General features: G+C 40.8%; 1 pseudogene; it reads left to right on the top strand.

The window, feature by feature from the left end:
* The window catches only part of LOC144373847 (junctophilin-1-like), a 71788-nt pseudogene that overhangs the window by 48213 nt on the left and 3641 nt on the right, over positions 1 to 19934 (top strand).

The raw sequence follows: 19934 nt of genomic DNA, 5'->3' as shown, positions 1-19934 counted from the left end.
TCTTATTCCAACTGCTCCCTCAAATAGGTCTCAACAAATTCAGCCGCCTTGACTCGGCCTTCACTTTGCTAAGCACAGGGGGATTGACAGACTGTCCCTTCCTCAGATCCTCACCGCATTGCTAGTGGCTGCCATAAATCATAAATCAGCCAGTCAGGCTGAGAAAAAATGCAGCTACCCCAGAGGAAAGACAGATTCTGATGTGACCCACTTAACTCCAAAAGGAGCCCAAGATTCACCCAAGAACTTAAAGGGATTCTGTGTATGCTTCCTTCTCTCAGGTTATTTTGCTATTTCCTCCACCCAGTCCCCAGGACACTCTGGTTTCAATACTCAGTTCTTTGCTTTTTGACAAGTTCAGCCAACTTTCCTTGAACGCATCATGATGTTCACACTTCTGTTTATTGCCATGTCCTCTAGTTTGCATCATAGCCCTATATTCCCAACTATAAATGCCTATCACATAAACTCCTACTTGTGTAAAACTGTGTGTCATCACCTCCAAACTGGAGTAGGGCCTACACAGTTGCTATCTGCTGTGAGACCAGGCATCTGAATACCTAATTGGAATCTTGGGGTTATCCCTCATGCTTCTCTCCTCCTCACCCATTTATCCCTTCCACTAGGATTTTTGAAGACGGCTTCTATGGCAGGTTTTTATGGTAGCAAAACAGACAGGAAAACTCTCCGCATGTTTGAAAGTTCTGACATTTTTCCAAAAATGTCCAGCGGTTATTCCTTTACTTTTATGACTGATCCCTCAGAAGTTTTTCATCTTGCAAAACTGAAGTGCTGTACCAACTAACCATCTTTCCAAAGTCTCCCTCCAGCCCCTGGCAACCACAATTCTTTTTTTCTCTATAAATTTGATGACCCTAGCTACCCTATACAATATTTGTCTTTTTGTGACTGGCCCACTCCACTTAGCATAATGTCAGCAAGGTTTATCCATGTTGTAACATGTATCTAAATTTCCTTTTTAAAGCTTGAATAATATGTTTACATCTACCAATTTTTTTGTTTATTCATCTATTGACACTTGGGTTGCTTCAAACTTTTGGCTATTATAATGCTGCTATGAATTTGGTGTGCAAATGTCTCTTTAATACCCTGCTTTCCTTTACTTCTGTGTCTATATCCAAAATCCAATTGGCAGACCATGTGACAATTCTACTTTAAATTTTCTGAGGAGCTGCCATAGTATGTTCCAGAAGAGCAGCAGCCACTTCACCTTCCCGCCAGCAGTGCAGGGGGTTCTGGTTTCTGCACATTCTTGTAACTTTTCTGGTTTGGGGTACTAGCCATCCTGATGGGTGTCAGATAGGATCTCATTGTTTTGATTTGCATTCCCCTGGTGTTTAGTGATGCTGAGCATCTCTTCATGTTCTCACGGCCATTTGTGTATCTTTTTTGGAGAAATGCCTATTCAGGTTTTTGGCTTATGTTTTGATAAGGTTTTGTTGTTGAATTGTAGGAATGTTTTATATATCCTGGATACTAACCCCCTTTCAGATATGTGATTGGCAAGTATTTTCACCCATTTACTGGGTTGCAGGTGCTTAAGCTTGAAATAGATGTTTTAATATTATTTAATGATAATGTGCTTGAACTTTAAAATGACCCTCATTAAAAAGGACTTTTCTCCAAAGATTATTTCAAGAATAAAACAAGCCTTAAGTTTTTTTTAATATCACATTTTTTTCTCATCTGATATAAGTAACATTGGGAGGTAAATCTCAGATAATTTTTATAAAATAAAAATTTATTGTTGTCAAATAAAATGTAGGGGCTGGGCGTGTAGGTCAGTGGTAGAATACTTGCCTAGCATGTAAGATAGCTTGAGTTTCATCTCCAGAAGCAACCAAAAAAAAAAAAAGATAAAGTGGAATTACTTTTTACTTGGCATATTCCAAAGAAGAAGTAAAAATGTGACTTTGTAGCCTTTAAGCTTATTAAGTTGTTGATCAGATGAAAGGGAATAAACTCGCTAAAGTACTGAAGAGTGAGGACTGATTTTTGTAAGTGTGAAAATGTTACAACCTAGAGAACATCTTATAAAAGGAGACTGAGTAGTAAACACTGCTGTTCCCAAGTCAATACACCTGTCCCCTGAGTATTAGCACACTGACAGGGGCTGGAGCTCAAGAAACCAGTATAACAAGAATTTATTGATCCGAGAATTGGCTTTTTGTTTTGTGTAAATATCCTGCTGGTTTCCAGAAAGTGCTTTCAGGGCCCTCTCATCTGTCACATTCATGATAGCATCCCTGACGGTGGGAGTCTAGCATCAGAGCGTGTGGTTAGATAGCTACGTGCTTATATGGAGGCTGCTTTAACTCTAGGTTTTCTGGTGGCCTTAAGGAGAAGAGAAACAACAGATTGTGTAGTCCACATTGTATGGTACAAGGAAGCAAACCAGTTTATCACCAGAGACCAATTTTTTTCCTGGCACTGAACAATGAGAGGATTGCGTCACCTAAATCTCAATAAACATGACAACAATAGACATAATGGACAATATTTCATGAAAGGTATAGAAACATTCTTCTCTGCCCTTGACAGAAAGCCAGGGACTGATACTGACTGCAGTTCTGCAGAGACATTTCTGTGATAAAGTAATGTGGTTTAACTTTTGATCTCTTCAACTAGAACCATTTGTGGTTCAGATGGGCCTTGACCTGATCTCTGATTAACAATACTTCCAAAGCCTGTTTTCTAATACATGTGCAAAAATTTAGACCTGTAAGTATCAAATACCTAACTTAATAGCAATATTCTGCCCCTTAGTTTACCTTTTGTACTGGCTATATTTCAGAGGAAAGGAAGACATGATCTCCTGCATTAGCAAATAGGACGAACTATTCACTGATGATATAACATGTTTTAAACCAGAATCTAAGAATTCTTGTTTCTTGAAGTTACTACTTCAGGTCTGGTCTTTTATTTCTTTTTTAAAAAAATGATAATTTATGGAGAAAATTAACATTCAAGAACCAATAGATGGAATAGATGGGGACCCCTAAGATGTAGTCTTCCCAAATCAGATCCTGAGAATGGAGTGATAGCAGAATCATTGTCTATTCTAGATTAAAATCTTCACCAGCTGTCAGTCAATCACTGTGTGAAAGATTGAGATTAGAAAGTGGAAGACATCTAAGGGCTCTGTGCATTGCTGAGCATCAGGAGCATGTGCTGAGCCTCACTGGGTTTGTCTTATCCAAGAACCAAATCCAGATTGAAGGACCAGTTTCTTACCAAGTGCTAGTCACATAGAAATCATGGCTCTGATTTTCAATTGCGATTTCAGGAGCCAGTTGCTTCTTCTCCTATCAGGGAGTATTCCTTGCTCAACAGACTAATTTCTTCTTTAAAAGGGCTGCAACTGTCTGCACAAGATAATTGGTTTTCTGAAATCTAGGTCTCACATAAATGAGTAATGTCACAGTCCAAAAGGAAGGCTCACAGGTCATATTTTTTTTTTTTGCATTTTATCCCCCATGATGCCATAACCCAGGAAAGAATTTCTGGTTATTGTCAGGCATTTTCAAGAGAACCAGAGGGAAATAAAATGTCAATGAGATGGGCTCTGCCTTTGTAGTAACCCTGGTGAGATGTTAATGCTGCAACCAGGGCAGAAGCAACAATTGGATTGAGGATGTATTTTGAAGGTGGTGCCAACTGGATTTGCTGACAATTGATGGGGCATGTGCAAGAAAGGGTGGGATCAGGGATGGCTCAGAGAGTTTGGCTTGAGCAACTGCAAGTGCGGTATTGCCATCAGCTGAGATTTGGGTTTTCTCAAGCTATCTACCAATTGCTCTTATTTTTAAATTCTCCTAATAATTATCTTTAAATACTTGGTTGTCAAAGCAAATCACAAGAGCAGACACTGAACCAATTAGAGTATAGCCTTTGACATCAAGTTTTAAGGGTTGGATCAGTAAAATAACTCTGACTTAATACATATAATACATTTTTAAAGGACAGCAGAATATATATGTGTGTTAGAGAAAGAGACTGGAGATTGAACTCAGAGCCACATGGATGTTAGGCAAGAATTCTACCACTGAGCTAAACCTCCAGCCTCCAAATCAGCATACTTTTGAAGCAGTTTATTGTTGAGAAAAGAATGTATAAAAAGTAGAAATAGCAAATTTTGTAAGTATCAATTTCACCATTAGCAGAATTGTGGTAGATTCTAGATTAAAACCTTTATCAGCTGTGTCAGGGGTAGACATAGGAGCTATCAAAAGCTAGAAGTCAAGAGTAGACATTTAAGGATCCTGAGCAGCATGTTCGTTGGCCAGAGGAGGAGTGTAGGTAGAGAATGTTCAGTGTAGAGTTGAATATGCTTTTTATAAAAGCATTATTATATCTAATAAAAATTGAATGTGTCAATTAAGGAGGAAAGTGAAAAAAATTGGGAAAACTCCATTATTGTTTTCCAACTAAGGTGCCCTGATAGGTTATGAAGCACTGTTTTGGTCCTTAAAGAAAAAAACCTTAGATACTCATAAGGTGACTGATTCAAAAAATAATTTGTAGTTACATTCTTAACTCCCAAGTTCTGCCTGGCATTAAGAAGTTTTGGTTCCTGCTGTGTCTGTTCACAGCTGACCTCTGCAGGGCTGGTGTCTGGGAAAAAATTATCAGGCTTCGAGGTCTCTCTGTATATCAGCACCATTCTCATGGCTTTGCCCACATCAAAACTCTCCACAAGTTAAAACTTTGGATTATTGTAAAATGAGAGCCCTAAAAGTCAGCCACTGATGCCTCATTAAAAGGAGATGCTTCCTGGTTATTTTTACTGCATTCAGTGGGGGAAGCATATGTGATAATGGTATGTGGAGTTTCTTAAAAGGCCTAAAAGACTTGTAAATGTCAGCAAGCTTTTGAATGAATGAAATGTGTCCTGGGTACTATGCTCCTTCTGTGCACATATGTTTTTTTTTTTGTGACAAGCTGCAGCAGCAAGGCATCCTGCTGAGTGGTTTCAGCTGATCTCTGCAGACTGCCCAGCCTGATGCTGCACCCCAGGAACAATGGCATGCCTGTACCAGCTAGCTGATTAAAGGGGTCGTGTGCAGCTCTGGAACTGGGCCTGGGATTTGAACACATGAATTCACTAACATGAGCCAGAGGCAAGTCCAGATTATTCCTGGGCAAAAGCTAGACATTCCAGTAGCCGTGGGCACATGTGACTGATGGTAACAGCAAACTCAGAGCTCCTGTTCTGTTCCACATCTCAAGATTGGGTTCACCAAAAGCTTCTGAGCAGACTTCTGGGTTCAAATTTGGATGTGATTTAGACCAGTTTGGATGTGGTTTTGACCAGCCATGCAGCAGTACTCTGTTCAGCATGGAGCTGGGCTAGACAAGGAAGTCCTCTCCCTCGGTTTAGTATTACAGGAAAGAGTAAGTAAAAAAGTAAAGAGTTAAATAAAAAAGTAAAGAGTTAAGTAAAAAAGTGGCAAATGAAGCTCCCGTAACACTGTGCTTTCAAAATGTATCTGCAGAAGAGTAAGCTGTATTTATCTGTTCTCCAGTTTAGCCTATTGTCAAAAGTGGTGGAGATAATACTACCATTTTATTTGAGTGTATATGATGGCATATTGCAGTTGTATCAGTAAGTGATTTATTTGTGGAGTTTTGTAGATTTATCATCGAAGGGCTAGCAGACTACATGATAAGGCAGTGCCACTGTACTCTTATGGCTTCATTAATTATGATACCTAGACATAATTAGGCTCTAGCTAAGAATAGCAGATAAAATGGAAGATCATTCTGGGAAAGATTCTGAGAAACTGAAAGAGCATTAATAGAGGGCATCTCCTGATTCTCAGACACAGAACAAAGCCTCCTCCACCATCAAGGATGGCACCACGCAACCAGCTTCTACAGCAGTTGCTTAGGAATATGTTCTCTTAGCCTCTTGGTTTTGTGTCCATTTCATATTTTAGGATACCCTGTAGACAGAAGTAATCGGAAATATCCTGCATGATTCAGAAAAAAAAATTTCGAAGTTAATTCATTCATTTTTAATTAATAGTCTATTTTTTAGACCAGTTTTTAAGTTACTAGAAAAATTGACCAGAAAGCACAAAGAGTTCCCATCTGCCTCTTCTCCCCACCCAAGTCCCATGTGCAGCTTCCTTCATCTTGCATCAGTGAGTGCATTTGATATAACTTGACGAGCCACTATTGATACATTAACATTCAAGGCTGTCATTTGCATTAGGGTCCACGCTCTGTGTTGGGGAGTCTGTGGATGTTGACAAATGCCTAAGGAGCATCCCTCAGCTCCATTCATTCCCCCTTTTCCCACTTGTACTCTGAACTCCTGGCACCCACTGTTCCTTTATTGTCTGTATGGTTTTGTCATTCCATTTATTTGTAAGTTAACTGTCCAGCTGTTCTGAGGAAGTGTCATTCATTTCTTGATTCATAAAGTGGCCCCCCAGTAGTGTGCCCAGGTAGTGTTCTGTGAATTGCATTGGGATTTATAGCAGAGGATCAAACATCCAAACTCCCACTCTTTGTGAAGCTTCAAATCTTCGTGAAGCTTTCCATCAAGCCTCCAGGCTTGGCTGGGTCCTAAGAAGACAAATGGGCACCATGAGAGCACAGGGTGAGAAGAGGGGGTTGGAGAAAGTAGGTTGAGCATGGAGCCTCCTACCAGTGGTCTCAGGCCAGCCCCATCTTCCTATTTTTCTTTCTGACCGTGTACCTCTGTGGGTTGGATCTGTTGGCATCATCCAGCTGTCAGTTGTGTTTCTCCCTGAAGACCAGCTACACAGTGCCATTTCCCAACTCTTCCCTTCTCTGTTGTCTCTGGGAGATGTGCATGTACTTCTGTCAGACTTCCATTCAGCTTTTACTATTAGCTACTTATAGCCCTGCCTACTGCTAATAAAATGATAGAAAATTTAAGCAGTTAGAAAAATTAGATACCCATCATTTCCACCTAAAGACTAACTAGAGAAGGTTTGCCTGCTTCAGAAGTGGATAACCCATGGTTCTCTGCCTAACCTCCACATCCTCTCTGCTGGGACTGGTGATGTCCATTCTCCTGAGTTGTCCTAAGAAGCCTAAGGCTTTCCCTGCCTCTTTCTCCCCTGCCCCTAGCCCTTTGGAAGTAGTAGAGATTTCAGGGAATACAAATAGGCCAGGGAAGAGGTGGAAGACCAAGAGATCCATTTTGTCTGTGTCAGCTCTGCCCCCTTTTCATTTTTATTTTATACAAAAAAAATATTGCTTAAAAGTGAACTAAGTAGGCTCTTAGGTAACCCTCCTGAGCAGGCAGGTAGGAGACAGTAATGTACATTTCCCAGCAACATCCCTTGTAGCATTATGCTGGTCACCCAGAAATTGCCCATGTGAGAGTTTTTAAGCCATGGGCATTGATAAAGAGTACCAATGACAGTTTTGCTAATCCCCACCCCCAAAGCCACTGTAACAGAGGTTGCTTGATCAAACTTTTACATTGATTCTACCATAGGAATTCAGTCTATAAACACTATATGAAATAATATGCTCTCTCCATAGTTTCAGGGTGGGTAATACCAACCACAGCCAACAGATTTGGTCCAATAAGTTTCGACAGCCAGACTCAGCATCAGGCTACACAGGCCCCACTCATCCTCTTCATTTTCCCCTTAAATGACTGAGGTGATTTACAGGTAGCTTCATCTCTTTTTATTGAAATCCCACTGTCATAGGACACTAAAGCTTAGTACTGCAGGTATTAGGCCATGATCCTAATGAACAGTTCTTTTCTTAGATGGACGTTTGCTTGTCCACATGTAGTTAATAAGGTGCTACCTTTGCTGACTGGCCCTTTCATGCCCCATGTAGGACTGCACACGCAAGAGCGAAAGCTGACGCTGCTGACCAGGCTGCACTGGCCACCCGCCAGTAGTGCGACATCGCGAGAGCTGTAGCCAGGGAGCTGTCACCTGATTTCTACCAACCAGGTAAAACCCTTCTCCTTTGATGGGAAATATTGGAGCACTGCCTTTGGTTATCTTTTATTTCCTTTCTCGCATAAAGGTTCCTGTTCATGACTCAGTAATACTACAAGATCAGTGGGAGTGTATATTAAGTAACAAAATATCCCCTCAAGTTTGTCAGCAATGGAGAATTGGGGGGTTCTCCCTGTCTGCCTCTGTACTCCCAGCCACATATCCCCCCAGCTTTGAGCCAAGAGCTCTAAACAAGTCAGGAATCTAAAAGTATCTGACTTATGAAAAATTGTGTTAGTTGCACATTCCATCACAAATGTCCCGATTCAGATTACCGATGGACCCCTTGCTTATGAGAGACTGTTTTAGTTAAGAAGCAGTGGAATTACATTTTCCCACAATATTTCTTTCCCCTCAAATGCTTTTACACCATACGATAATGGCATCAGCAATAGGAGAAGAACTAGTAAGTACTGTGGGGTTACTTCGTTTGTTTTTTTATGTACCTAAACTGAAGCTCAGAGGTGTGTTGTTAGTTGGCAACTACTTGAAGACAGATTAACCGTAAGAGATGAAGAGGGAAATGCATGTCATAATGGAAGAAATGGAAAGTGACAACCTCAAAAAAAAAGTCACCTTGATCACCTGTCTCTCAAATATCAAAAAATAGCCACCAACAAATACTTGCAGGAAGTTTAAATTTAACTCACTTCCTAGTAGTTTCCCAGTAAGCTGTTTTCATTTCTTTCTGGGATATACTAACAGGATTTTTGTTTTCAAAATAGCTATACCTTTGAATGTATGTGTCTCCGTTGTTCTATATGCAACATCTTTCTAGTGATTATTTACAGAGATAAACAGATTTTTAGGTAAAGAGATCAAAATGTTCTAAATTTATATTAAAGTTTGTATTTCATGGTAAATAATTTCCACCCATTGATTTTTATTAAATTGGTCAAGCTGCATATTACCCCATACCTCCCAGCACCCTGAGTGGTGTGGGTGTTTGGTTTGCTTCTGGTTCTGCTGAGGGTAAGACAACATAAGAACCAGGGGCATCTCTGAGTCCCGATGTACAGGGTAAGTGAATGTGAACAGAATGGCAAGAGCCATAGAAAATCTAGAAACTTGGCTTTAATAAAGGATGGAGTAATGCAAAAAAAAAATTGACCTGCTGATTTGGGGGTTATGCTTCTTTTTTGTTTTTGTTTTTAACATTTAGTTTTTAGTTGGACACAATATCTTTATTTTATTTATTTTTATGTGGTTCTGAGGATCAAACCCAGGACCTCGAATGTACTAAGCGAGCACTCTGCCACTGAGCCACAACCCTAGCCCCTTTTTTTGTTTTCTGTTTTATTTCATTATTGTTTCTTGCAAAGAAAGACAGAAAAGGGCTAGGTTAAAAAAAGACTCAGTTTTTGTTTTTATATAAGGGGCCCAGTTGGATGCTGAGATGTTAGATACTGCTCTCATGGAGTGAACTCTCTAAGAGTCCAAGACCAACACAGAGGCAATCACTGATATGGGTGTTTTCTCTCATGTACATCTCTTGAAAGCTGGTGGGTAGTTTTGAATCCTGTATACATATTTATATTTTGTTGCAAAAGGATTCCTTTGATTTCCTCTTCCGGTACTGATAGATAGTACTGGAATCACCTGTTTTGTTCACACTTCCCCAGTGTGTAAGTACTTTGGTGAATTAGCTGTTCTAGGAGGTGTTCAGCAAACCTAGTAGGTGTTCCTGGGCTCTCCAGGGAGCTGCCATGGTAGAAAGAAGCTGGACAGTGAGGAGACACTGGGCTTGGGCTGCTTTGACAGCAAACAAACTTACTATTGTTGTCTGCAGACGCCAAGTCCTGCTGGGAAGTGGGGTCCCTCGAGACTTCTATTAGGTGTGAGCAAGAGGGAAATGATATGGAAGGTCATCCCAGTTTTCCAGACTGAATGGCTTTAAAGGGCTTTTATGGTGTAAAAGCATTTGAGGGGAAATAAATATTGTGGGAAAATGTAATTCCACCCCTTCTTAGCTAAAACAATCACCTATAAGCAAGGGGTCCATCAGTAATGAATCCATCCCAGGAGCATGATATGACAGTGGGTCTGTTGGCAGCTGGAGCTCCCAGAAAGGCTGCACCCACAGCCAGCATTTCCTGTAGCCACTGGAGAGAAGGCCCTTTCTGTAGGGAGCATCACAGGTCTTCTCAAGGGCCTTAACTCATGCTTTCCACTCTGCATTTACAGGTTGATCATATCACATAGACATTTGCTAACAGGGCTTTCAAGGAATTCTTCTAAGTCAGGCTGCTCATTGAGTTTACATATATCAGACATAAATATCTCCATTGTTTTCCATGCCTGTGCCATGCCTAAACGCTGCAAGCACTGAGAAAAAGGATGTCATAAGCTTACATTTTGGACATTTTCATGGTAAATCGATTTTTTAGGAGCTGGTGGTATTTTCAGGTATATACCATCTTAATTAAATCTTATGGCCGTACTTCAAAAAAAAAAAAGAAATGATTCTATAGTTGAGTTAAAAATACAGGAAAAAACAGCCATATGGGCTGTTCTCAGAGAGTTAAGTTCCCATAATGAAAGAGCATACAAATGGATGTATGTGAGTGTGTGTATAGATGATTACATAGAGACAGTTGAATTGTTAGCAGTGTGAATGACATAGTGAGTCACTCCCAAGAACTCAGAAGAAGTTTGCCCTCTGAAGGTTAAACTTGAAAATGAGCCATGACACTGCACAGAGAGAGGTCAGATGATCTGCGGTGATAGTGTGGCTGCAAGAACTGCAGGATTTCCTCGTAACATGACTGGGTGTAGGACAACACCTCCAGAAAGAATCAGCAACCCGAGGAAGTATAGAAGATAAGTGAGTCACAGAGGCAAAGATTGGCAGTGTTCATCCAAACCCTGACCAGAGAAGCCTGAGCCAAACCTGGGATCATTGTAGTTGCACTGGCAAGAATGTTGGGGAGTAGGAGGCAGGAAAGTATAGCCAGTGGTGTGTATGGCTGTCTTGGCAAGATCATCCTGACCTAGGAAATGACTGCATCAGGCCAGCTCAGCTTCATGCCATTAGGTAGTTGATTCATCTCATGCTCCTTGTCCCCATGCCACATTCACCAGTAACTAATTTTATGATCAGGCTTTCCACGAAGATCTGTCAAGAGGGAGAGCTTGCTGTCAACTAATGAATTGGCTTTTCGGTATCATACATCAGTCTTGTGAGCTGTGGTCATGTGAGTCTACCCCAAGCCATGGTTGTGCTGGTAAAATTGTGTTCCTAAGCCAGGAGGGCTGAGATGAAGGTTCGGAGGGTGATCACCAAGAAGATGAAGGGGTTGGAGAACAAGGACAACTGGGAAATTATACACAGGATTCTTTGTCCTATAGTTTCAGTTTGTTCCCTATCAAGATTCTTGTTTTGTTCTTAATTGCAAGTTATGTTAAATAGGATGTAAAGATGGTTTTATTTATCAGTGGAGCTGGCCATGGGCTAAAGAAATTGAAACACTGTCCCAGAATGTGGTGAATTTATGAGTCTGAACCCCTTTGGGAGACAGGCAGCCCACTTCCTTAGGCAACATGCTTATTGCCCTGTTTAAGTAGGTTGTGCTCACACACAGAGTACACTCATTATCAAAGGTGAAAGTGAAGTCTCGGGTGTAGATTATTATGGACTAGAGTTAACTAAGCTTGCATTTCTGACAGGAGTTATAAGTCTGTAAAAACATAATTGCCTATGCCTCTCCTTAATCTGTCCTACTTTGGGTTAAGAAAAATGAAGCATCCAGAAACAGATGGCTGTTAAGCTCTCCTTCCAAACCTAAAATACATTTTTTTTAAATGAAGAAGGGAAAGCAAATAATCCACTAGCACACATGAAATTAGTAATTCTTAAGTTTTCTGGTTATTCTCACCATATATTCATTCCCATGTATTCAGTTTCACCAAATATGTACTGAGTGCTGGCCCAGGGCTGGGCACCGGAATAGATGTCCCACAGATCTCAGGCAAGTGCTACGGTTGTGGTCACAGACGGTGTGGCATGGTTACAGATGGGACTGTAAGGTCCTAGAGGAAAGGAGGGGACTTGAAAGTGGTCCTGCTACTGATTAAATCATGCTTTTAGAGTTGTTCAATCTGGTCCTCATTGATTGATTGGCAGTCTCCTGAGAAAATGCCTAATTTCTGCTTCATGACTTCTACTGTCACTACGAAGCATTTGCTATGGGTACTGCCCTTCTAGAAATTTGTTTGGGGGACTGTTCATGGTGCTCCTTCTGCCCATAACCAGCCCATGGTGGCTCACCTCTGAAGTTCAAACTGGATTCCCTGCTGCCAACATCTGCCAACAACAACCTTTGTGCCAACCATGAAGACTTAGCTTCCAGTGTCAGTGGGTGGTGTGCTGACTTACTTCATATCGTGTGGCATGTCACTGAGCAGGTGACCTGCATCTGACTACTTCCCAGTTTGAATCCCCAGTGGGGACAAAGCCCTTAGAATTCATAAATGGTGTCTATAAAAACACGACTGACTTAAAAATGCTGACTGTATCAGCACATGTCATAATTTCCCTCCCTGGCAGCGTTCTGGCTAGTCCTCTTAATGAACTGCTGCATCTCATCAGCTTTATGTTGCTGGCACCACACTGCTAATACACACAACCACACAGGACAAGTAGGGGGCACAGCATGTGCCTTCCAAGAGAAAGCCTTCCAGGAAAAAACTTCTGTCCTCTGCATTATATTAAATGTCTTGTTTAAAAATCATTCCATCTTACTATGGAAAAGCTAGCTGTATATCCTTATTGTTTGGCCAGCTGTCATATGATTATGCTACTTTGGAACCGTTTCCAACTGGATGTAGTCATATGAGGCTGATATGAGGACCACATCCAGTCAACATGTGCATTTTTTTGCGTGCTTTCAAACACCTGTGATTTGGTGTATACTAGGATCATCTGGAGCATTAGATGAACATTAAGATTTCTAGGGCTTTGATTTGTACTTACTAAATAAAAATCTCTGGGGATAGCACCTCAGATTTGGCTGAGGACTGGCTGCAAGAATAGTTCCCGATGGGATTGTGTGTATATCTTTAGCCAGCCATTTTCAAAAGCATAATAAAGCTAGGCATTTTTTTAAAATCTAAACTTTGGTGCTAAAATATACTTTCATTGTTCTAGTAAATTCTTTTTTGTTGTGGTGGTGGTGATGGCATCATGGATTGAACCCAGAAGTGTGCTACCTCTAAACTACACCTACAGCCATTGTGATTTTATTTTGAGACAGGGTCTAAGTTGCCCAGATTGGCCTCAAACTTGGAACATTCCTGCCCTAGCCTCCTGAGATTACTGGTGTGGGATTATAGGTGTGTGCCATCACACCCGGCTCTAGTCAATTCTTTGAGCTCAACAGATTTGGAGTATCATAAAAGCCCTGTTGATGAATCTGGGTGGATATACCTGGAAAAACTCATCTTAGAAGAGTAGGCAAAAGCAATTATGTAAGACATGCTTTTCCTCATGCACTTGGGGAGAAAAACCTGTGCCACACCAGACTTCTGAAATTGAAAGAGTGATTAGACTTGTATTTGAGAATTAAAAAACATGATAAGAAATGAATTCAGGAGCTCAGGCTGTGGCTCAGTTGGTAGAGTGCTTGCCTAGCACATGTGGGCCACTGGGTTCACTCCTCTGCACCACATAAAACATACATAAAAATATTGTGTCCACCTACAACTAAAAAAATATGTTTAAAAAAAAAGAAATGAAGGCAGGGGTTGTGGCTCAGTGGTAGAGTGCTTGCCTAGTATGTGTATGTGTGAGGCACTGGGTTTGATTCGCAACACTGCATATAAATAAATAAAAATAAAGTCCATTGACAACTAAAAAATCATTTTAAAAAAATGAATTCAAAGGAGTCCAAAATTTAGCTTTATAAACCCATTAATAAAAATTCCTTTAATGGACAAATTATCTTCAACTTGACCTGTTACTAATAATACAGTGTAAGTTAAAAAGTGGGAAGGATTCTCTTTACTCTTTATAAAAGCATGTTTATGGATTGGGTATGAGGAGTCTCCCCAGAAGCCCTTGTGTTAATGCATGAATGTTCAGAAGTAAAGTGGTTGGATTATGAAAACTCTGACTTAATCAGTCCATCCTAGTTTGAATACTAGGTGGTAACTGTGCGCAGATGGTATGTGGATGGAGCAGGTAGGTCACTGGCGGTGTGCCCTGGAAAGGTGCATCTTCCCTATGGCCCCTTTCTCTTGCCCTCTCTCTGCTTCCTGATTCCTCCATGAACGGAACGGTTTTCTTTCACTGGGCCTCCTCCTTTCGCCCTGATGTGTTGTCTCACCTTGGGCCCAGAGCAATAGAGTTGGCTGTCTATGGACTGAGACCTCTGAAACCATTAGCCCCAAATACTTTCCCTCTAAGTTGTTCATGACAGGAATTTTGGTCACACTGATGCAAAAGCTAAGTCACATACCTACAAAATACATAATGTATAATATTCAAGTTTTATAGGAATTTTCCAATAATTAAAGTATATCCTAAAGTGCTGTCTTACAAAATTAATTTTCCTTGAACCAGTGTAATTGAGTTGCCTAAGTCTCTCCCAGCAAACAGCATCTTGTACTGGTCAGCTTTTCCTCAGTCTCCACCTCAGCTGACAGCTATCCCTTTGGTTGGGAATCTGTGGAAGCAACTCCCATTTCTGCTGTTTGTATTCTTTCCACAGTAAATGCAGGTGAGGCCAAGTGTCACTGGGATTAATCCTGAATTTGTAAGCTGCACTGTCACAGTCCCATTTTCAAAATGAAACACATGGGCCTTTTATCATCTCTCTCACCATTCAGCATCTCTCTACTTTTATCTTCCAATTTTAAAAATACATAGCTAATCATGTTTGCCAGAGTATATTATTTTCTCCACATTTTTCTCTGTGTGTAATTAAGTTAAACATGAGCATTTAATGTTCCTTAATCTTGAGATAGATACTGGTGATTTTTTTGCAAATATAACTTTTGCACTTATCCTTTAAGGACATTAGAAGAACTTAGTCATTTGTGTAATTGGTTCAGTGTTATGTGGTTTACATTAAAATTCCATCAGCTCCAAGAGTCTGGACTATCTTAATTGTCTTTGCTCCATACATTCCCTTCCAGACCTAGATGGGTAGGTTCAGCAAAGCTATAAAATCAAATGACAGTAAAACACAAATAAAGCCAACTCTGATGGCATTTTAGACAAAGGGGTGACATATTTTAGGATATGTGTCAGACTCTCAGGAAAGTATACTTTACCACAGAAGAAAAGGAGGGGTTGTAAAAGTAAATCTGCAATAGAATCACAAGGGGCTTCTCCCCAGAGGACCAGTATGAAAGACATTTTGGACTTTAAAGAGTAGGGACAAAGGTTGGGAGTGCAGCTCAGTGGTAGACCTGGTGCTTAGCATGGGTGAGGTCCTGGATTTGATTTCAGGCGTCAAAAATAAATGAACAAATGTAAAAAGCAGGACTGAGTCTGCTGATGGGAAACATAATCACCTTTTGTGCTTCCTTCTTCCCTCAGTACCCAGCACATAGCACCAAGGAAGAATTCAGAAACAAAGATGTCATCTTTTGCACATATTGCGTTTGCCCCTCTTCTTCATCTGAGCAATGCCTCTTGCTGGGCCAGGAAATCGTACCACCATCTTTGATGGAGGAGTTGAAAGAAAGTAGCCTATTTTGAAAAGAGGGCACTTGGCTGAGGCTGGTGGTATGTACCTGTAATCCCAGTGGTTTGGAAGGTTGAGACAGGAGGATGAAAAATTCAAGACCAGCCTGGGTAACCCTGTCTCAAAATAAAAAGGGTTGGGGATGTGGCTCAGTTGTAGAGCATCACAAAAGACAGTGAGAAGGATGCTTACCAAATTAGGAAAGGAAATATCAATTATTTTTTATTAATTTTTATGTATTTATGATACTGGAATGCATTACAAATCTTATTACACATAGAGAGCACAATTTTTCGTATCTCTGGTTGTATACAAAGTATATTCACACCAATTCATGTCTTCATACATGTACTTTAGATAATGTCCATCACATCCCACCATCATTTCTAAACCCATACCTTCCCTCTTCCCCTCCCTCCCTTCTGCCCTATCTAATAGGGTTCATCTATTCCTCCCACATTTCCCCTCCCTACCCCACTATGAATCAGCCTCCTTATATCAGAGAAAACACTTGGAATTTGGTTTTGTGGGATTGGCTAACTTCATTTAGCATTACCTTCTCCAATGCCATCCATTTACCTGCAAATGCCATGATTTTATTCTCTTTTATTGCTGAGTAATATTCCATCGTGTATATATACCACATTTTTTATCTATTCATCTACTGAAGGGCATCTAGGTTGGTTCCACAGTTTAGCTATTGTGAAATGTGTTGCCATAAACATTGATGTGGCTGTGTCCCTGTAGTATGCTGTTTTTAAGTCCTTTGGGTATAGAAAGGATAGCTGGATCAAATGGTGGTTTCATTTCCAATTTTCTAAGGAATCTCCGTACTGCTTTCCATATTGGCTGCACCAATTTGCAGTCCCACCAGCAGTGTATGAGTGTGCCTTTTCCCCCACATCCTCACCAACACTTATTGTTGTTTGTCTTCATGATAGCTGCCATTCTGACTGGAGTGAGATGAAATCTTAGTTTTGATTTGTATTTCTCTAATTGCTAGCGATGATGAACATTTTTTCATATATCCATTGATTGATTGTTTATCCTCTTCTGAGAAGTGTCTGTTCAGGTCCTTGGCCCATTTATTGACTGGGTTATTTGTTGTTGTTGTTGTTGTTTTGTTGTTGTTGTTGTTGTTTGGTGCTTAGCTTTTTGAGTTCTTTATGTACCCTAGAGATTAGTGCTCTATCTGATGTGTGAGGGGTAAAGATTTTCTCCCCAAATGTAGGCTTTCTATTCACCTCAAAGATTGTCTCTTTAACTGAGAAGAAACTTTTTAGTTTGATTCCATCTCATTTATTGATTCTTGGTTTTAATTTTTGTGCCAAAGGAGTCTTATTAAGGAAGTTGGAGCCTAATCCCACATGATGGAGATTAGGGTCTAGTTTTTTTTTATTAGTCACAGGGTCTCTGGTTTTATTCCTAGGTCCTTGATCCACATTGAGTTAAGTTTTATGCATGGTGAGAGACAGGGGTTTAATTTCATTTTGTTGCAAATGGATTTGCAGTTTTCCCAGCACCATTTGTTGAAGATGCTATCTTTTCTCCAGTGCATGTTTTTGGTACCTTCGTCTAATATAAGATAGTTGTAATTTTGTGGGTTAGTCTCTGTGGCGTCTATTCTGTACCATTGGTCTACCAGTCTGTTTTGGTGCTGGTCAGTGATCTCGCAGCAAGTAAGAGAGGATGGCTTCCTCACCGTAGACTTGAGAGATGGTTTGTCAGCTCCTGCTCATTTACAAAGGTGGCCAACCACATTGTGTGTGACCTTGACTTCATATCTTGGTAATGGAAAGCAGCTGGGAGGAGTGGTGGCCAAAGTGTGCACAGGACTAGGTCCTGGGGTGAGGCAGAGACCTAAAGTGCCTAAAAGGAGGATGCTGCCTTGGAGAACTGTCCCAGGTCCCCCAAGTTGCCCCTGTCAGGACCACAGGCATCCTTAAGTGCTGTCAGCCTGTGCCATCTTTTGATGCACTCTGCTTCTTTATAACTTATTCCTGGTAAAAATGCACTTTTTAAAAACTGAACATTTTTCTATTCCTAGAAAATAACATGATTGTTACAAACATCATGAAGTATATAAAGTAAATCAAAATCCTGAGGCTAAAAATCCTGAGGCTGCAGCCTCAAAGACAACTGCCTTGTCTTGACTTGGACACCTGCAGAACATCTGTTTGTCACAGCTGTGAGTGGACAACCTGGAAAGGATTTGTACAGCACATCCTAAACTACAGGAGTTGTCCCAACTAGAAAGTTTTTGGTTTGGGGGATTTTTGAATATTTATTTTGTAGTTTTAGGTGGACACAATATCTTTATTTTATTTTTATATGGTGCTGAGGGTGCTTCATGCATGCTAGGTGAGCGATGTCCCCCTGAGCCACAACCTCAGCACCCAACTAGAAAGTTTTAATGATTCTTTGATGACAGATCATTACCAATATGTTATCTGCAGAGTTTGCCTTACAATATTGATACATTATTACATTTTCAAATACAAGAGTCACTTCTTTATATATAAAGAATGTGCTTTCTGTGTTTTAAGTGTACAGTACTAATTTGGATAAATAGGTTAATTATGGTGTTCCTCTACCAACATGAATTTCACCTCTATGTTCTGCAGGTACAGAAGAATAATACAATTAGGGAAGTCAGAGTTGATTGATTGTTATGGCTATCAAAATAGGACAATTAACAGAATGTATTGTCATAAAAGTACCCTTTCAGTAATAAACAGTATCTTTTCCTGGAAAATGAAATGTGTTCATGCTTAGTCAAAGCCTTGAAAACAGATTTAAAGGGGAAAAAGTTAATCTCCTTTAGCAAAAAAAAAAAAAAAAACTATAGAGAAACCTGATATACAAGACTTTACATCTTATTTTTCTTTTTTTCTTTTTTCCCAGGCCCCGATTACATCAAACAGAGATTGCAGGAAGGTGTAGATGCTAAAGAAAACCCAGAAGAAAAGGTACCAGAAAAGCCACCTACCCCAAAGGAATCTCCTCATTTTTATCGGAAAGGCACGACACCCCTGAGGTCTCCTGAGGCAAGTCCCAAACAGAGCCACTCTCCCCAACCTCCCTCCCCAAAGTCCATGAAGAAGCAAAACCCCAGCTCCGGGGCCAGACTCAATCAAGATAAAAGGAGTATGGCTGACGAGCAGGTGACAACTGTCGTTAATAAGCCCTTGATGTCAAAGGCTCCCTCAAAGGAGGTCGGAGCCATGGTGTCCCAGTCCAAGTACTCTGGCGGCCACCACATCCCCAACTCCAGTAATGGGGAGCTGCATTCTCAGTATCACAGCTACTATGTGAAACTGAACGCCCCCCAGCACCCTCCAGAACACATGAAGGATGATGATGAAGTGCACCGTCTTCCTCAGCACTGGTGCACAATCCATCACCTAACAAGTGGAGTCCCCCCAAACCTGTGACAAAACCAGTTGCCAAAGAAAGCAAAGCTGAGCCAAAAGCTAAGAAGTCTGAACTTGCTATACCAAAGAATCCAGCAAGCAACGATTCGTGCCCTTTGGAAAAAGAAGCCAATTCAGTAAGTCTCACCACAAGTGTTTTCTTTTCCTTCCTCCCCTTTGGTTCTTTCGGGGAGCCACAGAGGGTGGTGCGCATCTCCATAACTGCCTGGGCTCACAGAGGTCCTAGGGTCACGGGGTTATTTAGAGTTTAACACCTTGGTAGCTTGAGCTAGCCAGAGCTCTCCAGGCACGTGTTCCGGGGGCACATTCCGTTGCTACCTTAGACATTAACTCAGGCAGGCGAGACCTGACCCACCTAGGACCACCTCACATTCTAGCAAGCCTCTGTCCGCTCTTCTTGGTGATCTTCATGGTGGCTTCTGCTCTGACTGCTAGAAAGGAAACATGCCTTTCCCTCCCAGTGCTCTAGGAGGGAGTTCTGAACCCTCCCTTGACCCTCCCACTGTGGTCAGCCTCTTTACACAAAAAGAACATCTCTTCTAGCATTGTGAATTCTTCTCATAAAGGTTTAGCTTGGAGTTTACTTAATGAGCCTGGCTTTGCAGTGAGAACATTTTTCTTCCCCAAAAGAGAAATTTTTTAGTAGTTGAAGAAGATGACTTTGGTCTTCTAATTTCAGAATGTAAATGCTCTGGCAATTTCAGTTTTCTGGTAGATCCTAGTTATTATCAATGAATCTTGAACATTTGTTATTTGCCTTATTCCATTTACTATTAAAGCCATTCCCAAGA

This window comes from Ictidomys tridecemlineatus, unplaced genomic scaffold, assembly GCF_052094955.1.
Source record: "Ictidomys tridecemlineatus isolate mIctTri1 unplaced genomic scaffold, mIctTri1.hap1 Scaffold_51, whole genome shotgun sequence".
NCBI lineage: Eukaryota > Metazoa > Chordata > Mammalia > Rodentia > Sciuridae > Ictidomys > Ictidomys tridecemlineatus.
The sequence above is the reverse complement of the archived record's forward strand: the minus strand, read 5'-3'. Positions and strand labels throughout refer to the sequence as shown.